This window comes from Taeniopygia guttata, chromosome 6 (genome assembly GCF_048771995.1).
Source record: "Taeniopygia guttata chromosome 6, bTaeGut7.mat, whole genome shotgun sequence".
Lineage (NCBI taxonomy): Eukaryota > Metazoa > Chordata > Aves > Passeriformes > Estrildidae > Taeniopygia > Taeniopygia guttata.
Genome location: NC_133031.1, coordinates 28539304 through 28556113, shown reverse-complemented (window position 1 = coordinate 28556113; position 16810 = coordinate 28539304). Strand labels below are relative to the sequence as shown.

Here is a 16810-nt window from a genome sequence, read left to right as displayed (position 1 = left end):
ACAGTAAAAGCACCATTATCTGGTTTTCTAGCTATCAAGAGCCTAGAGAGAGCACCAGGAATCCGAGTGCCTCTTCAATCACCTACCTGACTCAGAAAGCTCAGGAAGACATAGCAGTAGGAGACTTTGTAGACCACTAAATCAAACCAGAAAACAGGACATGCTCCTCCTTAAGATCTTTCTGGAACATAGCAAGGGGAACAATTGCACTCTTAGGGGGTCCTCAATTTGGGAGGCATATGCTAGAGGTTTCATGCAGCTGTTAAATAAAGCACTACTTGGATTTCTTGACAAAATATGACAGAGAGAAAAAGAATTATAAAGGATAATTCCTTTTAGAGAAATGTACAGATTCAGTGCAGCATTCCTGACTGCCAGGAGTTAATTATCTACCATGAAAGACAGTGGTCACTAGACACCTACAGTTGCACCAATGATACAAACAGAAGAGTCCAAGCAAGGAACATATGCAGTTGGCTCAAAAGAGCCAATTAATCAAAATAAATTGAAAGGAATAAGAAAAAAGACTGAAAAATGCAAATTAAGATTAGAGGTACTTTATAATGAATTTCTTAAGCAAGATAATTATGGAATTGCTGTTAAGTTTAATTCACATACTGTTTCGATTGAAATACTGGTATTTGCAAAACTGATAAGGCGCAGGATGAATGGGTGAGGAGCTGGCTACTTGGCAGATCTCCAAAATACAGTTGTCAACACAGAGTCATCACTGAATGGGATTTCTCCTTAACAAATTTTTGCAGTGACTAGTACTGGTCTGTCTGCAACCAGCTGATGTTTTCTTGAGTGGATTCAGTTAGTAAACATCAATAGCTTCATGCATATGAATCAGGCTCAGTAAAAATTATGTCCACATTAGAACATCTCTGCAAATTATTTTAGGAAATTTTGGTCTCTTTGAAAACATTTCTGATCTGCTGTCTCAAAGTCTTTGCTGATTACAGGTATAGGAGAACAGAGAGCCTGACAGGGGGACAAAAGAGAACACTGATGATATGGGGGTGGCACTTGCAACACAATCTCTTGGCAAGGTGGGACTAATTCTATGAAAAGGTGTTCTAATACACCGTGAAGCAAAATTACCTAAATGTGAAAGCCTCCCCTTCAGGAGCATCCATCTGTCTCTGATGACTACAGAGGCATCCTGGCAGATCAGCTGAAATTTTGCTGATTTTTAGATACAAGAACTTCTAGTTTGGCTAAACTTAGGTGGGATGGTTATCAGCCTCCTAGTAAAGAAAAGAATAAGCAGGTTATAGAATGCACCACAGGCAAGCATATGCTAGACTGTGGGATCCAGTTGTCATGTTAAAAAAGGACATTATGAAATTGGAGGAGGCTCAGAAAAGAGCTACAGAAATGATTTACTGACTGTAGATAATGTTTGACAGTGCAAAACCTAAAGATCTCACACTGTTTAATTTATCAAAAAGAAGATTAAAAGGTTACTTCATTGCAAGCATTATCTCATAGGAATGCCACGTACTGAAATGCTCTTTAATCTAGCAAGAATGGCACAAATATTTAACATTGAGGGTGATTAGCCACTAGAATGAACCACCAAGGGAAGAGGTGGAGTCTCTCTCTCCTCATGTCTTCAAATCAGGTCTGAACACTTTTCTGGCAGATGTGCTTTAATCAAACAAAAGCTATGCTCTAGTCAGATGCACATTACTGGGTTGAATGCAGGGGAAAATGGGTGAAAAAAGGATGCACTCCTGGCCTCAAAAATCTACAAACCTGTGAATGCCAAATTTAATTTGAATATACTTGTGGGAATCAAAGTGTTCAAACTGTGCTCCACTTTAAGAGAGAGGAATCCCAGGGGAGTAGGTGGAGATGTGCTCCCAGTGTTTATGAACATCAACTACCTCTAAAATCTCAGTATCTCATCCAAAACCTGGCACTGTTTCCTTTCACCACCCAGCTACGTCCACTGCTGCAGAAAGGACTAAACCGGTCTGATTTTCTTGGGGGGTAGACTCTGAGGTCAGGGGATTTGTCAGCACTTAGCACCTATGGATGTGAATTTAGACAGCTAATGAAAGGGGAACATTTCGGGAGTGATTTCAATAGCTTCTGAAAGACGTGTAGGAAAACTACCCCTCACTTCCAACCGTGGCTGTGCTCCTAGATGGGAGCAGATCTTTCAAAATTCCTGTTTTCAGGCATCACCTTTCTTTGCCTCTGTTCTTTCAGTTGCAAAATAATCACATTTCCTAGACTGGGCAGCTGAAAGAATTAACATTAGAGTGTTAGTTTTCAACCCGGGGGTCTGCAGACCTCTGGGGATCTCTGTGGTCTACTTCTAAGTTGCCTGTGAGAGGTGGCTAAGGAAAACAAGTCCATTTATCCTGTACAGCACTTTAAGAATGTGCATTTCAAAAGGGACATACTCCACTGGAAAGCACTTCATGGTTCACAAGTCAGAAAAGGCGAAAGGCACAGAAAGTGAGAAGCAGCCCGTGAGTGATTTGCGCTCGGTTCCGTGCGGGGCACCCGGGCTTTGCTCAGCACCAGCTGCGGGGAGCCGCGGTCCCCCCCGAGGAGCCGTGGCAGGGGGAGCATCGCCTCCTCTCCGGCCGTGGCCAGAAGCAAGTGCGAACCATGGCAATAAGCAAAAAAGGCCTCGGAAGCAATCGGATCTGAAGCACTCTCCCGGTTCCCAGCCGGTGCCAGGCGTGCTCCATCGCCCGCTCTCTGGGGTGAGCAGGCGGCCCGAAGGATGCCGATCCCTCCCCCAGCATCCTCCAGCAACAGATCGCTCGGGATCACTTCTGATCTTTGTCTCAAACCTCTGTCGCTTTCACCTATTCCCGCGACTCTGAAGCATTTTTTCCCCTCTCCTCTTCTTTTTAAAAGAAAAACCTTTGCTTGTCAAGCAAGTTTTTGTCTCCCTGATCTCTTAGACTCCCAGCCCTGACACAGACACAGAAACACTATTCAAAAGGTGAAAGTTTACAACACAATGCCAGCTGCTCTCTTGGTAACAAGTTCCACTTGTGATGGAGGAGGGATGAGGCTGTGGGGAGGAGGAGCGGCAGCCCGGGTCTGATGCGCTCCGGAGGTGTCCGTGTCTCCGGGCGGTCTGGGGAGCACCTCTGTGCCTGAGAGGGGCTGGGACACCGCCCCCGGCCGTGCAGCGCCTGCGGGACTCGGGGAACAGCCTTCCTCTGCCTCCGAATTGGCACCGGGAATGCGAGCCCGCTGTGGCTGCTTCAGGCTGTAATCAAATGGAAAGGACATAAGAGAATAGAGTGCAATAGGGGAAAAACATTCAAACTGCATCATTTGGGGCTTGGCTGCTCCCTCTAACAACAACTTTTGTCATGGGCACCAGAGTGTGGTTCATTTACAGCTGGAGGAAGACTTTTCTACTACCCACGCTTTTTAAGGTGTTTTGAACTATTTCTTTTACTACGTTGATTTTTTTTAAAATCTTTGCCCAAAAACCTCTAAAATCAGAATAACAATACGCATTTACAAGAGACATTAATCTCCCTTTTTAATCTTGGAATCCTATTTCTTCTTTAATCTTAATACTCCAGCTTTGTATTTGAGCTTTGTTTTTGCATACAGAGTTTAAGCAAACAGTCAAGATATCAAAAGCACAGGAGCTCTAAGAACTGAGATGGTAAATAAGAAACATATATCATAATACCCAGGCATGACATTGGACATTTTGAAATACCATTCTGCTCAAGGAGGTTTCACTGCACTGTTTCATTGACATCTGACTCCAAAACCTTTCATCATTTTGACATTATCAACTACATAATAAAACAAGCCTTTTTTTGTTTGCTTTGTTTAGATACATAATTTATGATTTTATCAATAAAGGGTTATTTTTTTTTAACAAGCCATAGCCTCAGAAAGCTTTGTGCTGGCTTTTTTAAAGCATCAATGGCGCTAAGATGTATCTATGTAGTACAATCACAGACCTGCCTTTCATATGTGTTGTATATGTATGTGAGTATAAATATACATACACAAATTTACTGTATTGATGTTTTTTAAAAAAAACCTAAAGTAAACATTTCTTGGGATAAAAATGTATCGACGCAATGTAAATTATATATCTGAACCAAACGGAAGATTTTACTTTCCTAAAGGAGCTCACAATGGTAGGAAGGCAAAAAGGCTGGGTGCCAGAAATGAGAGAATTTGTGGATATATGGGTTTGCCAGGGGCGTGATGAGCAGAGGAAAGGCTTTGGCTGCCCACACCCCTTGAGCAGCCCCATCCTGAAGCGGCTCTGCCACCCTGCATTGGTCCCTGCACTGGGGACACGGGACATGGCAGTGCTGTCCCACCTCCTCCTCTTCCACCTGTAAGGGCAGGAAGAGTTAAACCTCGGCAATTTCCCCCCCAACACACACACACACACACACACACACACACACACACACACACACTACTTCCTATCGCTGCTTGAATTGCTGGGGCTTTGTACATCTGGTTCAATTCACTCCCAACAATTGAGGTTCTCGTTTTCCGCCTCCCTTGGGGACACCTTTCCTGAGTCTTGCTGCGGAGCCTGACCCCGGTGCCAGCAGGATGGAGCCCCAGGAAGTCCCAACAGCCTCATCCCGACTGCGAATACCCAGCTGGGTTTTAAATGCATTGCATCAGAGAGCAGTAGGTCACCACATTAATCAGGAACTCTGAAATCCTCCGAGACACCTTGTTGGGAATGGTTACCGGGTTCTGGCTAGTCTTAAACATAATTTAAAAGACTTTGGGGTTATTTTAAGGCTTTTCCTTTCCTTCAGCCCTGTGTCTATGTAAATGTTCTCCTTCACTTCTCACTGCTGACTGCTTCTAACAGACATATTATTGTGCTTCTCTGGCCTACTTTGTTGCAGACAAAGTTTTGACTATCCGAGTTCTTTTTTATTCCATTTTACATTTTTAATGCTATGTTGTAAAACGTCCTTCCTCTTGAGCAGTAATAAAAACCTTTTTCCCCCCTCCCCTCTTCAGATTTCTTTTATAACACATTCAGCATTTTCTGGGACATAATTAAAACATCAAACAGTTTTCCTGCTGGTTATGCTAAAATCTGAATGCTTGAGTCTGCTGGCATTATTGAAAATTAAAATGTACTATTCTTGAGTGTATTTAGGATGCCCTTAAATAACTATCAAAAATGATTTTGTTCTGTTTTATATACAGACTGGCACCATAATGCTAAAATACCTGCATTAAATAATTTCTCTAATTGGTAGCATGAGGATACTTTTTAATAGTATAAAATATGTATTTTTGTTCACTATTTTTCCAAGGCTAATGTGTCTAATTTTCCCATACAACTTTATCCCCAAGGAAAAATATAGATGGAAAGACCATTACCAATACATGAAGTTCAGTGGTTCTCTCTCTTTAGATGTAATTGCTATCAAGAAGGCTGGCAGCAGGGTAATTTTAGTTCAAATGAGTACATAGCCTGAAAAAGGATAAATCAACCTTTGTGGGTTTGAAATTGGATCCCAGTGTGGGATTGTTCTAGCTAAGTGTACATCAGGTTCATAAAATATATTTGCCAGAATGAAAAGCCCCTAAAATTCAAGGGCAGCAGTGAACACAGGGCTGGAGGGGGAAGGTTTCAGGCCCTGCTAGAAGACCTCCTTCCTCCTGCCTTTGCTGGTAATGGCCTCAAATTACCTTCCTAATCAGGCAATGAGGGCTCAGTCCTGCTTGCATTCAAGGTAGTGGAAAGACTCCCACAGTACCCAAAATCCCTTCCTCAGGATAATTAATACCTTCAGTCCACATTCACAAAGGGGCTGAGAACAGAAGAACAGATTTCATTGGGAAAGAAAGGGACACATTTGCCATAACTAAATGCCTCTGTAGCTCTGGGTTCAGGGTCCCAGTAGCATTTATGGTTAGATAGCTGGGAGAGCAAAGCGTACACATCACTTTAAAACAAGCACCCTTGCGGTGGAATTAAGTCTCAATAAAGTTTTTGTTTATTGCAGAGATTACTGTTTTCTGTGGCTGTCTTGGATATAGTGAGCAATTTAAAAAATGGGGATGGCTGGTGCACAGCACAGAATTCAGGTCACACCTCTGTTTTGCACTGTGTGATGCTTCTTGTACATTTTTTGAGCCCCAGCACAGACATGGGCCAAATGCTGATAGATGTGTTTCCTAGGTGGGTGTGGGTTCACATGAACAGCTGTGAAACTGAGTCCCCTGCTCCTGCCACAGTTATGGCAATGTAGTATTTCCCACCTTGAGGCAAGAAAAATCTCCTGCCATAGGAAAAATCTAGGACAAAAGATTTTATTGAAGGTGCAGGATGGCTGCCTCTGCATGCCAGGTCTTTCCTAGTGTGAGATAGTGTGAGATGTAAGATCATGCTCATGCTTAAATTTGACCTGCCCTTTTTTTTTGCTAAAGGCTCTGTTTTGGTCAGTAAAGTGACTCCAGCTTTATAACCATATATTTGCAGCAAGACAGGGTTCTGTTTTTTCCCCACACTAAAGAACATTTTATTAAAAACACACGTGTCCCAGCCAGCATCACTTATTCACCATGACTTGGAGAGCCAGGATGCCTGGGAGGCAGCAGGGCCTCTGCTGTGTGCATTGCCTTGCTGCTTCAGAGAAGATCCCTTGCCCTATGGTCCACACCTCTTCATCAAAGAATGAGTGCTGAATGGGAAATGTCATGGAGGATCAAATTTTAAAACATCTTTGCTGTTCAGTTGCTTCTAGAAAGAGTCTGAACTACACAGAAACAAATTGAAATATAGATAAATGTTCCAAACAGTTTATGATGCAATTTCTAAGAAAACCTCTGGAAGCCATTCTACAGACTGTGTTCTCTCCTGGAGTTATTTGAATCTAAAAACCTGGGTCCTGCATGTCAGAGTTTGTGCAATGGCTGTGCGTAATTCACTTGTATTGAGGTTCAATATTTCAATTCATGGTAGATATTTAGGTAAATTCTAACCAATTCCCAAGAAGTAAATTGATAAAAGCATACTTAGAAAAGTAGGCAGGTGACTGAAAATCAAAGGATATACATGGCTCTTTCCCTGAAAATCAGCCTTATGTTATAGTCAGTTGTCCTGGTTATGAGGAGGATCTGCTTGGACTTTCCCACCCCTGCTCTCAGCCACCCAGTAAGCACAGACAAAATAATTTCTTAAAGGTTAAAGAGACTCTCCATAACCTCATATTTGCAGTCTGCTCCTTGACCTCAGCTCCCAGCATTGTCCAAAGAGTTACTAGAGAGACAGAAATAAACACCCCTCAAATGCAGAAGATTGCTGAACACATTTCTTAAGCCAAAGATTTCTGTCTCACTACAGTGTGCTGAAGTAAAAACATATCCAGGAGTTGTCCCTGGAGTCTCAAATCACTCTCTCATCACACTGGGTTCAAAGACAATGTGAGTTGTGTAGTGTAGCTGAAAGTATCTGCATAAAGAAATTCCTCTATGATGTTGTTTTGTTTCTGGCTTGCTTTTACCTGGGCTATCTGAAGACATTGTTTGAGGCTAAGGAAGAAAAAATGAATAATGTTTGGGCCTAGAGATCAAAAACTCAGGCTTATTTCCATAGTCGTTAGTAGCCAGTATCCCATGTGAATCTCTTCTTTTCTAAAGCTGTACTGAAATGCTGGCTGTATTAGGAAGAATTTCTTTTTATTTTTATTTTATTTTTCTAAGAGTTTGTTCTTCTTGATTTTTTGAAGATGCTGAAAGCTTTTTGATGTCACAAAACCAATCATAAGAGGGAAAACACAAATTTAAATGTGAGATAAAAGTGGCTTTGCATGCATGCATAACAAGAAATCCATTGAACAAAACAAATTACTTACCACCTCCACAATAGCTCTCTGCCTCCAAGGGATGGGCTGGTTCACAATGAGGAGGTGACGGCAATAAAGTCACTGTGATACTGTGATCAGAAAAGCTGCAGTAAGGAAAAAAAAAAGCATATAGGGGAAAGCAAACTACAAAGAAGGGAGAGCGGAAAAAAATGGATCACCATTCCCTTGGGACTGTGAGTGACTTTCAGTATTTCCCAAAAAGTTTCACTTCAAACGTTGCAAGGCCGAAGAGGTTTCTTGCTGCTTGTCACTTCAGGGAGCTGATGGAGGAAGGCAGAGAAAAGAGGATGGCTGAATTTTTCATTCAAATAACTTTGTTCCAATTTGGATATGCCTTGTCTGGAATCCCCGTTGGTGGCAATGAGGTGTGAATTTTCCTGATTTGGAAGGCAAGAGTGATCTCTTGGACTGGAATTTGATTTTAAAAGCTTTGTTTTGGTTTGATTTCGTCTCCATTTACAACTTCTTCTTTTACCATTTTAAAGCCCTGAGTGATGGACACTAAGGATTAGGGAAAGGCCAGGTGGGAGAGGGAGATGTAGTTATAAATTTCCTTTACTATTTTATGCTTCAGCTTTTGGGAGCCATTTCAGACAGGTTAGCAAAACCTACTTTTCCCTCTAGACTCTCACAGGCAGCCCTGGGCAGGCATTGGTCATATTGGACACAATCCTCTAGTGGGTTTTTTGACATTTATTTCATTTCCCAGGGGAAAGCTCAGTTTTTTTTCAGGACCTGAAAGTCTGAGGACATCTCAAAGGATACCATATCTATTACATAATATGAATACCAAAGATGCTTGACTTGTAGGACAAAAGTTGTATCTTCATTTGACCATCTGTCATATTAAAAAAAAAAAAAAAAAAAAAAAAAAAAAAAAAAAAAGTGAAGAACTTTCTGAGTACAAAGCCTTATCTATGAATGTCTTATACATTTTTTGTGCCCAGGATTTATCCTTGGTTCTCAATATTAAAAAAATAGTTCTAAAGTGTGTTTACTACAATACCAAATTGAAAATTATAAATTTTAATGAAATTTTACTTCAGAAATTCCCAATGTAGTTTTTGAGCTCAAATTTTACCGTCAGTCTGGAAAATATATCTCAAGCTGTATTTTGTCAGGAGGAAAATACATCTCAAGAACATAGAGATTTCACAGAATGTGTAACACTGTTGGAAGAAGCCTGAGGGATATTTAAAAAGCCTTCTGCAACTTCAGGTAAGCATCTCTCTGAGAAGCTGTTGCTTTTACCAGTGATTCTGTGTCGTGAGGATCTGAAGAGCATTTCCTTCACTGAGAGGAGCTGCAGAGAGCTATACAATAATCACCTGCAAATTTGACAAAGCAAAGTCAGGATCTTAATCCTGCAATTCATTTCCTTTGATATATTATCTGTCATATCCCCCTTCCCACACAGCCTCTTTATACTGAGAGGCAGATGACACACCACCTGTTCCCTTGACTGTTGAGACAGCTCTTGCTTACACCTTTCTCCCTCTCAGTCTCTTTCTTTCTCTCTCTTGTCTTTTTGACTCTCTGGGTTCTTCTGGTTGTTTCTTCTATCTCTCCATGCCTGTTTTACAGCTCTTTCAAAGGAGAAGGAAGAATCCTGCTTGCTTCAGCTTGACACAAAATACTGCAGCAAAGAGAGCCTGTGACGAGGACTTTGTCCATGTGGCCCACACCAAATGAGGAGGTCCCAGGGCACTCCTTTTCATATGGCTGGGCTGTATTTTAAACATGAGGCCAAACTCTGCTCATTTCACTTTCAAGGAGCCTGAAGAGGCCTTTGGGGAGCTCTGAAGTCCATGGGAGGAGAAAGCTGGCATTCATGCTGATAGCTGTGTGGAGGGGACAGGCTGGGCTGTGGACATATCTGCACGCCCGTGTTTGCTACCCAGCTGCCCTGGAGAGCAAGCTGGACATGAGACCTGCATGGCACAGAAGAGCCCAGATCTGAATAATAGTATTTATACAACCAGGCTTTTCATTATCTGCTCTGTCACTAGCTCTTGTTGGCTAGCAGAGGCTGCAGAAAGATTACAATTAATTTAATCAAATAGCTTCTCACACTTTACCACATAAAGATGACCTATGTTTTAAAGTGTGATTTTCATGGCGTATCTGGCTTATAATTTTAAATTGACTTAAAAGTTTTTGATAGAGGCTCTAAAGGCTACAAAACCAAGGTTTATTTATATCTCTCATAATCCCTGTGAAATCCTAGGGGTGGAGTCACAGTGTTTGGGTTCTTGTCTAACCAAGGCTCGTTGATTTTTAAGCATATAAATTCAGGAACTCTATAGAGCTCGCCAAAGACAATACAGCAAGCAGTGCAGCTCAGAGATCCCCCTGGGGAGGAGATGTGGTTGTAAACACTTGAAAATGTTTAAATCCAGTGAATGGTCTAGTTATAGTTGGTAGTTCTGACAGGACAAGCAGCCTTAACAATCTGAAACACTGGGCAGAATGGAAGGACTGAGTTGCCAAAGACAACAAAAACCCCACAGCCCTTTTCACATTGCCTCTGCCAGGACATGGAGCTATCATGGTCTTGGTCCTCCCAGGGATGTGCTTCCCTCCAGACAGCTCTGATCCTAGGGAAGTGATAGATATCCTTTGCATTGCAGGTTCACCTGATGAGAGACTTGCACACTGCAGGGAGAGTGAGGAAGATCTTTGCAGGAAGCAAAAGTACAACAATTTCATGCTGGGTCAGAGAGACCTCACGCAGCAAAGCCCTCAATATCTTTGGCCACTTTTAAAACTCTCTTTGTAACCACATGTTAAAGATGGGTTTATATCAGCATTTTGTACAGAGGTGCTGAAGTAGAAAGAATAAATGGTTTCCCTCAGGGGAAGCTCAGGGGAAGCCTGTGACAGAAGAAAGGTTTGGTCCAGGCTCATCCATGCCCCAGGCTGGTATCCTGCCCTGTATCATCTCTCCTGGTGGTGACTAGTACTGGATTCCAGCCTCTCTGCTTCCACAGCTGCATTACATGGGGTAGAGAATAAAGCCCTCTTAGGAGGGAAAATGAAAATCTGTGCAGAAAAATATTTCAGACTTCTAAAAACATGTCAGAAGCTTCAGAATTCCTCTACCAAAAAAAAAAAAAAAAAAAAAAAAAGAAAGTGTAGAACAAGGAGCACATAATGTCCAAAGAGTTGCTGAATGTAAGGGGATTGTAGTTCAAAACCAGGACTCTGAGGTTTGTGAGCAACAGACGTGAGTAGCAAAGAGACCAAAGAGGTTAGTGCTAGATAGACGGGTAAGGAGAACAAGAGCGCTCGCAAAAATACCAGGGGAGATGAAGTACTAGCAAGAAGCTGAATCCTTCAGTAAACTGAGAGACTGAAATCTTTTGAAATCTGCCTTTAAATAAATATACAAACACAAAGTTTTAACAACTAGAAAACACTGGAGAGAAATAAACCTGTAGAAATAAAGATAATGACAAAGAATGGGTAAGGGAATATAGAGAAAATATGAATATAAACAAATCAGCTTTCCACATTGCATAAAGCCCAGAACACTTAGGGAATTGAACAACAAATTTACTGTACCACCAACAATTATTTTTTAACAAATCATGGGAGATTCCCAGGGCCTGGAGCAAAGCAAACATTGTTCAGATTTTTCAGAGAAGAACTGAAGCATGATCCCAATAATTACAGTCTCATACATCAGTTTTTTCTCCCTGGTAGCATAATAGCAAAAATAATTTCCTGAGACCTATGGGGCTGACTTGCTCTTTACCCAGAGATGATCCAGCATAGTCCTACACAGTGCTGGTGCAGAGCTGACGGAGAGCCAGGGTCCCAACCAAGGGAAAGAAGAATGACTCCCTCAGCTGTGACAGTTCAGCAGCAGCGTGCCTGGATCCCATGGGGCAAACCTGCAGAGAAAACACACAGGATGAGACCAAACTCACCTCCAGACTATAAATTATGCTAGTCCTTTGTCTAAGCTAATTAGTGCCAATACTAATTTACCTGATCTTAAACTCAGTGATGCTGTTGGAAAGCATTTACTTCTGTGGAGAACCCGTGAGGAAATAATCCCAGCTCAGCCCAGCGCTGCAGGGACAACCACAGATCTTGCTCAGACCTCACATTCCTAGAAATGCATCAGGAAGGAGTTCAGAGAAAACTAAGAAGATTTACAGATGGCCTAGAAACTAAACCCCACATTGTTAATATGATGAAAAAAATTAAGAGACAATGAGTAAGTAGCCACAGCTGCCATCAGGCTAATGCTGTTTGTCCAGCCTCTGGGAAAGGGCTAAGGCAAAATTCTTTTCCTTAATTTCTTGTTCCCACCCAAAGCCTGCTGGTTTTTACTTTGTGCGGGACATATATATTTCATCTATAATCATTAATTGTAGATATTTTTTAAGGCCAGGAGGGACCATTAGATCATCAGTTCTGGCCTCCTGCATAACACATGCCCTGGAATGTCATCCAAAAAGGTAATGAACTATTCACCTTGGCTGTGGAAGTGAATGAGGGCTGAACCTGCAACTGCTTGGTTCAGTGGCTTTTGGGGAGATCACAGATGTATTCTGACATTTCTTCATATAGATTCTGCAAAGCACTATCACATGGAAAATCCCATATGATAAGCAATTCTCTTAAAAAAACCAAACCACTACTTGGAGAAAGAGAAGTGGGGAGGAAGCCCACAGTATAAATGAAAAAAATTAAAGACCAGATTTTTCCAAATTTCATACCAAGTTTATATTCTTCACATCTTCCTAAATAACTTTTGCAAAAATAACCAGATGCAAGCATCAGGAAAACTAAATTATAGTTTAATTTCCAAGAGAGTGGGAGAAAAAAAATTACTGAAATGTGTTCCTACAGTAGACTTTATACATCCATTCAGTGTGATCTAATGTTAGTCAGGCTTTAACAAATATTTTTGCTCAACTTGGTTCCAGGATAAAATTGTAGAAGTTACTGAAAGGTGAAAAAAACCCTCAATCTATTCAACTTAAAAAAAAAAAAAAGACATTTAAGGGGGGTCTAACAGAAGTATACAAAAATCTTAGCTGAATGGATAATATCAATGCATGTTACTACTTTTGATACAGCACAGATGACAGGATCGGGGGCATAAATGGAAGTTCAAAAAACAAATTCAGAGGAGACATAAGGAAGTGCTTTGTCACTCAAAGAATAATAAATGTTTGGAATGGCCTACTGGGCAAGGTTGTTGAGGCAAAGACAGTGGGCTCGTTCAAGAAGCAATTAGATGCTATCCTGGGGGAAACGCTGTATTACAAGAGACAAGCATCAATGTGTTGAATGGCCTTTTCTCATTCCTAACATTTTCTATGTTCTTTTCTCCAGCTTGTACTCTTAAGGGTCTGCAGCCTCGGTGTATGATATCAAAACTGAAATCAGGCCCAGCAGTGTTCTCCACTAAACTGGGCCAAGAAGCATAATAAAGATTTGGCCTTGCTATAAAAATGTGCCGCGCTGTACTGTTACCCTGCTTATTCCATGCTGGCTTCTGGGCTTCTAATAAAGGAACAGGAGTTGGGCAAAGCACCCAGGGTTCAAAGATTTGTTTCACACCTTGTGTCGAGTCCAGAGCGAACTTTTAAGAAACTGGGGCACCCTTCCCTTCAGGTGGGAGCACTTCAGAGGTGGGCCAGGACAATTCCAGTGCATGCAGGGCTCTTTGGATCCATCACAACCTAAAATCAGTATTCAAATGTGCCTTTATTAGTAGTTATTAATACTTTTTTTGAGGACTGCTCTGTCTCTTTCAGCTTACCCATCCCTTCTAATGCTGTTTCTTCTCCCTCCAGGCACAGCACTGATACTTTCTCCCCTCTTACCCCTTTGCGAACATCAAAAAGGAATAAAAGTTTGTATTTGTTCTTTGGTGCATGCAGAGACACCCACAGGACAGGTGAGTCTTTAGAAGGTTAGATAACATACCTGTGTACTGCCAAAATAGGTGCACAACTCAGAACCTTTGCTGAAATACAGCAATTGCACCCCACTAACTCCCAGGAAAACCCCAGCCCCTTCCATGCTGAGGTCACTGCACAACCCTGTGATCCTGGGGCAGCACAGAGAGACCCACAGAGGCTCCAACCAGGGATGGCCCTTTAGGGAGGTGCAGGTTCAGCTGAGGATAGGCACAGAGCTCCTGACACCCAGCTGGGTGGGCTGAACCCCACTGAGAAGAGAGGGGTGATTGAAGGCACATCTTGCATGAATTGTTGTATTGCATTGATCTAAATGAGCCCAAAGAAGGGCAACGGAGCCGGTGAGGAATCTGAACACAAGCCTGAGGAGGAGCATCTGAGGGAGCTGGGGTTGTTTAGCCTGAAGAAAAGGAGGCTCAGGGATGACCTTTTCACTCCCTACAACCACTTGCAAAGAGGTTGTACTGAGGTGGGGGTCAGTCCCTTCTCCCAGGTAACAAGCGACAGGATAAGAGGAAATAGCCTCAAGACACACCAGGGGAGATTCAGATTGGATATTAGGAAAAATGTCCTCACTATGTCCAGGTTGCCAATCAGTGGAACAGGCTGACAAGGGAAGTGGTGGAGCCACCATCCCTGGAGGTGTCATTTAAAAGACCTGTAGACGTGGCTCTTGAGGACATGCATTAGTTGTGGACATGGAAGTGCTGGGTTAACAATTGGACTTGATGATCTTAGAGGTCTTTTCCAACCTAAATTAATCTATGATTCTATGATTTATGGGTTATGGAGGAAGATTTAAGGACTTTCTGTAGCAGGCTTCATTGAGACACTACACTACAGATGGTCTCTTCTCCCCTACAATTACTGGGTGTCCTACAGAAGCTTATAGGGAGGCACAATTAGACAGTGAGGAAGTCCTCAAAGACATGAATTTTACTAAACACACAGGACTATGTAGCTCTCACCAAGCATTCCATCAGCAACTCAGCAAAGAGGCATTTTAGGGAAATATTTAAAGAACGCTGCATTTGCAGCTGTGCTTTTTTTGTATGGGAAACCTTTACCATATATAACACACTGCACAAGAGAAAGTATTAGACTACTTTGGGGGTTGGGGGGAAGAAAATTTATGTCTTTGAAAGAAATGTTCAGCTAACAAAGCAGCTGGACAACTGGAGGAGAGGGATGGCAATCTCTCCCTCTCCAGTGGGGTGAATATGGAAAAAAGAAGTTTGAACAGCCACCTCCACCCAGACACTAATGCAGTGTCTCATTCAGTTCCATGCAAATAAAAATTAAATTAATATGGGTTGCTGAAAGACTCACAGTCTATAATTTCTTCCCCTAAATCTTCTGCAAGTTGTTGGTTTTGGAGGTTTTTTATTTTATCATATTTTACTGGTGCAGGATTCTTACATTTCTAACCTTCATTACAGTGGCTTTGTGCCCCAGCACTCCCGGGAAAATGCATATTCAGAATAGCTTTGCAAGTGCTGCTGAAGCCATTTGATGTCTACACCACTAGCTATGTTATTTGCTAACAAACGTTGAGACTTTTTGCCCTTCCAAAAGAACTATTTCACATGTGGTTTTTGGCTTCCTCTGCAGTGGCTCAGCAATATTATTTTATCCCAGCAAAGAGCACATTATTGTTTAATATCGCTGCTATATTCCAGTGTGTTCCCAAGATGATAAATGTTGGCGCAGAAAAGAGGCAACTTTTTCAAACAATAAGTAATAAATTGTGGAAGGCTGAGGTAAATATTTTTCCATGTCCCTGAACAACTCTTGAGTACATTCCTGAGGAGTGTATTGACAATAAAATGTTTGAGAACAAGAAAATTTTTTGGATCAGGTTGTGGTTGTTGTCCAACCCGTAAAATATCATGAAAATTCCAAGCTCTTTCTCCCATCTGTTTCCATGTGTACTTCTGGGTACAGCTTTAACTAAAGCATTCAAAATGTCTACTATGAAAATATGAATATGAATGAATTAGTGTGAGAAGACAAACTGCATTGTTCCAAGGGTTTAGGAAAACAACCTGAAACACAAAGTTTGTCAGCTAGGCCCAGGTGTCTTGGTGATGAATTATTCAAACACCTGGATTCACTGTGCCAATGAGATCTGGAGTGCAATGGGCGACCCACCCAAGCAAGGACAAGAGATGTCACACGTGGGTTGCTGAGCACGTGCAGTGAGTTGTTTGTGATCAAATCACAGGTCAAAAAAGTCAGAAATTAAAAAAGTGTCACCTCAATACCATGTTTGAAAACTATCCCTGCTAGCAGGCAAGCCACAAAGAGAAAAATATTACCAAAATCAGAATATTGTTATCTAGTGTAAGGTTTACTTGCAGGTGATGCCACTGTGACCATCTTTGTGTGCAACACCTCCAACACCACTACGTGTCTGTCCAGCCCTGTACATCCCTTTGAACCCCATCCCTACAGCTTCTGCCCTCAGGCTGGCACGCTCACCCAGGAGGAGCACTCACTTAACCCACCAGGAGCCAGAGGGAAAAGCACTGGTGACTGGGAGCAGAGCTGCAGGTGCTCACCCCAACCGCATGAAAATTAGCACCTCAGTATGGACAGAAAAGGCTACTTCGTTATAATTTCTTTGCACTGATTTCAAAGGGTTTTTGCAATTTTTAAATATTGAATATGGACATGTTCAACATCCTTCTGGGCCAATATCTGTCTGTTTAAATGGAAACTACTAATCCCCTAGCACTATAAGGGGAAGACATATTCAGTATTCTCTGTACTTGAGACATAAATAATAAATGCAATTTAAACTGAAATTTGAGCAGACTTTCCATTAAGTAACAGATCACTGTTGGATGGGCATGGTTTTTTATATCTGGCAGAGGGCTGTATCTCAGATATGTAGACATCATGTAGAGATGGGATATTTTGTACGAACATTAATAATGATGTTCCTACATCGCTCATGCTGAGGAAATGCTTCCTATTCATCTCATTATCTTCTGGTCCTAC

The 16810-nt window shown here is 41.8% G+C and overlaps 1 long non-coding RNA gene across 4 annotated transcripts in view; it reads right to left on the bottom strand.

The window, feature by feature from the left end:
- The window catches only part of LOC140684463 (uncharacterized), a 62482-nt gene that overhangs the window by 42169 nt on the left and 3503 nt on the right, over positions 1-16810 (bottom strand). For 2 of the 4 annotated variants that reach the window (XR_012056761.1, XR_012056762.1), the window contains exons 3-7: positions 13446-13567; positions 11859-11982; positions 7854-11761; positions 1105-3244; positions 87-181 (exon numbers count right to left, since the gene is read on the bottom strand). This is a non-coding gene — a long non-coding RNA (uncharacterized lncRNA). Of the gene's footprint in view, positions 1-86; positions 3245-7853; positions 11762-11858; positions 11983-13445; positions 13568-16810 lie in introns of all 4 variants that reach the window. The other 2 variants (XR_012056759.1, XR_012056760.1) reach the window with 1 other exon arrangement.